The sequence below is a fragment of the Idiotropiscis lumnitzeri genome, unplaced genomic scaffold, assembly GCF_059441095.1.
Source record: "Idiotropiscis lumnitzeri isolate Australia: NSW breed Sydney's pygmy pipehorse unplaced genomic scaffold, RoL_Ilum_1.0 HiC_scaffold_27, whole genome shotgun sequence".
Lineage (NCBI taxonomy): Eukaryota > Metazoa > Chordata > Actinopteri > Syngnathiformes > Syngnathidae > Idiotropiscis > Idiotropiscis lumnitzeri.
This window is the reverse complement of record NW_028283565.1, coordinates 1,985,056-1,991,055: the sequence shown is the minus strand read 5'-3', so window position 1 is coordinate 1,991,055 and position 6,000 is coordinate 1,985,056.

The window sequence follows — 6,000 nt, the reverse complement described above, 5'->3', positions numbered from 1 at the left end:
AGAATTACCAGTTGCCAAGATGGCAGAGCGGTCTAAGGCGTTGCGTTCAGGTCGCAGTCTCCCCAGGAGGCGTGGGTTCGAATCCCACCTCAGACAGAGCCCATTGAAAGTACCAAGCAAGAACAAAGCAAACACATTCAAGAGAGCATTACCAGATGCCAGGATGGCAGAGTGGTCTAAGGCGTTGCGTTCAGGTCGCAGTCTCCCCAGGAGGCGTGGGTTCGAATCCCACCTCAGACAGTGCCCATTGAAAGTACCAAGCAAGAACAAAGCAAACACATTCAAGAGAGCATTCCCAGATGCCAGGATGGCAGAGTGGTCTAAGCGTTGCGTTCAGGTTGCAGTCTCCCCAGGAGGCGTGGGTTTGAATCCCACCTCAGACAGAGCCCATTGAAAGTACCTAGCAAGAAAAAAGCAAACACAGTCAACAGAGAGGTACCAGTTGCCAGGATGGCAGAGCGGTCTAAGGCGTTGCGTTCAGGTCGCAGTCTCCCCAGGAGGCGTGGGTTCGAATCCCACCTCAGACAGAGCCCATTGAAAGTACCAAGCAATAACAAAGCAAACACAGTCAAGAGAGCATTACCAGATGCCAGGATGGCAGAGCGGTCTAAGGCGTTACGTTCAGGTCGCAGTCTCCCCAGGACGCAGGGGTTCGAATCCCACCTCAGACAGAGCCCATTGAAAGTACCAAGCAAGAACAAAGCAAACACAGTCATAAGAGCATTACGAGGTGCCAGGATGGCAGAGCGGTCTAAGGCGTTGCGTTCAGGTTGCAGTCTCCCCAGGAGGCGTGGGTTGAATCCCACCTCAGACAGTGCCCATTGAAAGTACCAAGCAAGAACAAAGCAAACACATTCAAGAGAGCATTACCACATGCCAGGATGGCAGAGCGGTCTAAGGCGTTGCGTTCAGGTCGCAGTCTCCCCAGGAGGCGTGGGTTCGAATCCCACCTCAGACAGATCCCATTGAAAGTACCAAGCAATAACAAAGCAAACACAGTCAAGAGAGCATTACCAGTTTCCAGGATGGCAGAGCGGTCTCAGGCGTTGCGTTCAGGTCGCAGCCTCCCCAGGAGGCGTGGTTTCGAATCCCACCTCAGACAGAGCCCATTGAAAGTACCAAGCAATAACAAAGCAAACAAAGTCAAGAGAGCATTACCAGTTGCCAGGATGGCACAGCGGTCTAAGGCGTTGCGTTCAGGTCGCAGTCTCCCCAGGAGGCGTGGGTTTGAATCCCGCCTCAGACAGAGCCCATTGAACGTACCAAGCAAGAAAAAAGCAAACACAGTCAAGAGAGCATTACCAGTTGCCAGGATGGCAGAGCGGTCTCAGGCGTTGCGTTCAGGTCGCAGTCTCCCCAGGAGGCGTGGTTTCGAATCCCACCTCAGACAGAGCCCATTGAAAGTACCAAGCAATAACAAAGCAAACAAAGTCAAGAGAGCATTACCAGTTGCCAGGATGGCAGAGCGGTCTAAGGCGTTGCGTTCAGGTCGCAGTCTCCCCAGGAGGCGTGGGTTCGAATCCCGCCTCAGACAGAGCCCATTGAACGTACCAAGCAAGAAAAAAGCAAACACAGTCAAGAGAGCATTACCAGTTGCCAGGATGGCAGAGCGGTCTAAGGCGTTGCGTTCAGGTCGCAGTCTCCCCAGGAGGCGTGGGTTCGAATCCCGCCTCTGACAGAGCCCATTGAACGTACCGAGCAAGAAAAAAGCAAACACAGTCAAGAGAGCATTACCAGCTGCCAGGATGGCAGAGCGGTCTAAGGCGTTGCGTTCAGGTCGCAGTCTCCCAAGGAGGCGTGGGTTCGAATCCCGCCTCAGACAGAGCCCATTGAAAGTACCGAGCAAGAACAAAGCAAACACAGTCAAGAGAGCATTACCAGTTGCCAGGATGGCAGAGGGGTCTAAGGCGTTGCGTTCAGGTCGCAGTCTCCCCAGGAGGCGTGGGTTCGAATCCCACCTCAGACAGAGCCCATTGATAGTACCAAGCAAGAAAAAAGCAAACACAGTCAAGAGAGAATTACCAGTTGCCAAGATGGCAGAGCGGTCTAAGGCGTTGCGTTCAGGTCGCAGTCTCCCCAGGAGGCGTGGGTTCGAATCCCACCTCAGACAGAGCCCATTGAAAGTACCAAGCAAGAAAAAAGCAAACACAGTCAAGAGAGCATTACCAGTTGCCAGGATGGCAGAGCGGTCTAAGGCGTTGCGTTCAGGTCGCAGTCACCCCAGGAGGCGTGGGTTCAAATCCCACCTCAGACAGAGCCCATTGAAAGTACCAAGCAAGAACAAAGGAAACACATTCAAGAGAGCATTTCCAGATGCCAGGATGGCAGAGTGGTCTAAGGCGTTGCGTTCAGGTCGCAGTCTCCCCAGGAGGCGTGGGTTCGAATCCCACCTCAAACAGTGCCCATTGAAAGTACCAAGCAAGAACAAAGCAAACACATTCAAGAGAGCATTCCCAGATGCCAGGATGGCAGAGTGGTCTAAGGCGTTGCGTTCAGGTTGCAGTCTCCCCAGGAGGCGTGGGTTGAATCCCACCTCAGACAGTGCCCATTGAAAGTACCAAGTAAGAACAAAGCAAACACATTCAAGAGTGCATTACCAGATGCCAGGATGGCAGAGCGGTCTAAGGCGTTGCGTTCAGGTTGCAGTCACCCCAGGAGGCGTGGGTTCGAATCCCACCTCAGACAGAGCCCATTGAAAGTACCAAGCGAGAAAAAAGCAAACACAGTCAAGAGAGCATTACCAGTTGCCAGGATGGCAGAGCGGTCTAAGGCGTTGCGTTCAGGTCGCAGTCTCCCCAGGAGGCTTGGGTTCGAATCCCACCTCAGACAGAGCCCATTGATAGTACCAAGCAAGAAAAAAGCAAACACAGTCAAGAGATAATTACCAGTTGCCAAGATGGCAGAGCGGTCTAAGGCGTTGCGTTCAGGTCGCAGTCTCCCCAGGAGGCGTGGGTTCGAATCCCATCTCAGACAGAGCCCATTGAAAGTACCAAGCAATAACAAAGCAAACACAGTCAAGAGAGAGGTACCAGTTGCCAGGATGGCAGAGCGGTCTAAGGCGTTGCGTTCAGGTCGCAGTAACCCCAGGAGGCGTGGGTTCGAATCCCGCCTCAGACAGAGCCCATTGAAAGTACAAAGCAAGAACAAAGCAAACACAGTCAAGAGAGAGGTACCAGTTGCCAGGATGGCAGAGCGGTCTATGGCGTTGCGTTCAGGTCGCAGTCTCCCCAGGAGGCGTGGGTTCGAATCCCGCCTCAGACAGAGCCCATTGAAAGTACCAAGCAAGAACAAAGCAAACACAGTCAAGAGAGCATTACCAGTTGCCAGGATGGCAGAGCGGTCTAAGGCGTTGCGTTCAGGTCGCAGTAACCCCAGGAGGCGTGGGTTCGAATCCCACCTCAGACAGAGCCCATTGAAAGTACCAAGCAATAACAAAGCAAACACAGTCAAGAGAGCATTACCAGGTGCCAGGATGGCAGTGTATTCTAAGGCGTTGCGTTCAGGTCGCAGTCACCCCAGGAGGCGTGGGTTCGAATCCCACCTCAGACAGAGCCCATTGAAAGTACCAAGCAAGAACAAAGCAAACACAGTCAAGAGAGAGGTACCAGTTGCCAGGATGGCAGAGCGGTCTAAGGCGTTGCGTTCAGGTCACAGTAACACCAGGAGGCGTGGTTTCGAATCCCACCTCAGACAGAGCCCATTGATAGCACCAAGCAAGAAAAAAGAGAACACATTCAAGAGAGCATTACCAGATGCCAGGATGGCAGAGCGGTCTAAGGAGTTGCGTTCAGATCGCAGTCTCCCCAGGAGGCTTGGGTTCGAATCCCACCTCAGACAGAGCCCATTGAAAGTACCAAGCAATAACAAAGCAAACAAAGTCAAGAGAGCATTACCAGTTGCCAGGATGGCAGAGCGGTCTAAGGCGTTGCGTTCAGGTCGCAGTCTCGCCAGGAGGCGTGGGTTCGAATCCCGCCTCAGACATTGCCCATTGAAAGTACCAAGCAAGAACAAAGCAAACACATTCAAGAGAGCATTACCAGCTGCCAAGGCGTTGCGTTCAGGTCGCAGTCTCCCCAGGAGGCGTGGGTTCGAATCCCACCTCAGACAGAGCCCATTGAAAGTGCCAAGCAAGAACAAAGCAAACACAGTCAAGAGAGCATTACCAGATGCCAGGATGGCAGAGCGGTCTAAGGCGTTGCGTTCAGGTCGCAGTCTCCCCAGGAGGCGTGGGTTCGAATCCCAAGAACAAAGGAAACACAGTCAAGAGAGAGGTACCAGTTGCCAGGATGGCAGAGCGGTCTAAGGCGTTGCGTTCAGGTTGCTGTAACCCCAGGAGGCGTGGGTTCGAATCCCACCTCAGACAGAGCCCATTGATAGTACCAAGCAAGAAAAAAGCAAACACAGTCAAGAGAGAATTACCAGTTGCCAGGATGGCAGAGCGGTCTAAGGCGTTGCGTTCAGGTCGCAGTCTCCCCAGGAGGCGTGGGTTCGAATCCCACCTCAGAAAGAGCCCATTGAAAGTACCAAGCAATAACAAAGCAAACACAGTCAAGAGAGCATTACCAGTTGCCAGTATGGCAGAGCGGTCTAAGGCGTTGCGTTCAGGTCGCAGTCTCCCCAGGAGGCGTGGGTTCGAATCCCACCTCAGACAGAGCCCATTGATAGTACCAAGCAAGAAAAAAGCAAACACAGTCAAGAGAGAATTACCAGTTGCCAAGATGGCAGAGCGGTCTAAGGCGTTGCGTTCAGGTCGCAGTCTCCCCAGGAGGCGTGGGTTCGAATCCCACCTCAGACAGAGCCCATTGAAAGTACCAAGCAAGAACAAAGCAAACACATTCAAGAGAGCATTACCAGATGCCAGGATGGCAGAGTGGTCTAAGGCGTTGCGTTCAGGTCGCAGTCTCCCCAGGAGGCGTGGGTTCGAATCCCACCTCAGACAGTGCCCATTGAAAGTACCAAGCAAGAACAAAGCAAACACATTCAAGAGAGCATTCCCAGATGCCAGGATGGCAGAGTGGTCTAAGGCGTTGCGTTCAGGTTGCAGTCTCCCCAGGAGGCGTGGGTTCGAATCCCACCTCAGACAGAGCCCATTGAAAGTCCCTAGCAAGAAAAAAGCAAACACAGTCAACAGAGAGGTACCAGTTGCCAGGATGGCAGAGCGGTCTAAGGCGTTGCGTTCAGGTCGCAGTCTCCCCAGGAGGCGTGGGTTCGAATCCCACCTCAGACAGAGCCAATTGAAAGTACCAAGCAATAACAAAGCAAACACAGTCAAGAGAGCATTACCAGATGCCAGGATGGCAGAGCGGTCTAAGGCGTTACGTTCAGGTCGCAGTCTCCCCAGGACGCAGGGGTTTGAATCCCACCTCAGACAGAGCCCATTGAAAGTACCAAGCAAGAACAAAGCAAACACAGTCATAAGAGCATTACGAGGTGCCAGGATGGCAGAGCGGTCTAAGGCGTTGCGTTCAGGTTGCAGTCTCCCCAGGAGGCGTGGGTTGAATCCCACCTCAGACAGTGCCCATTGAAAGTACCAAGCAAGAACAAAGCAAACACATTCAAGAGAGCATTACCACATGCCAGGATGGCAGAGCGGTCTAAGGCGTTGCGTTCAGGTCGCAGTCTCCCTAGGAGGCGTGGGTTCGAATACCACCTCAGACAGATCCCATTGAAAGTACCAAGCAATAACAAAGCAAACACAGTCAAGAGAGCATTACCAGTTTCCAGGATGGCAGAGCGGTCTCAGGCGTTGCGTTCAGGTCGCAGCCTCCCCAGGAGGCGTGGTTTCGAATCCCACCTCAGACAGAGCCCATTGAAAGTACCAAGCAATAACAAAGCAAACAAAGTCAAGTGAGCATTACCAGTTGCCAGGATGGCACAGCGGTCTAAGGCGTTGCGTTCAGGTCGCAGTCTCCCCAGGAGGCGTGGGTTTGAATCCCGCCTCAGACAGAGCCCATTGAACGTACCAAGCAAGAAAAAAGCAAACACAGTCAAGAGAGCATT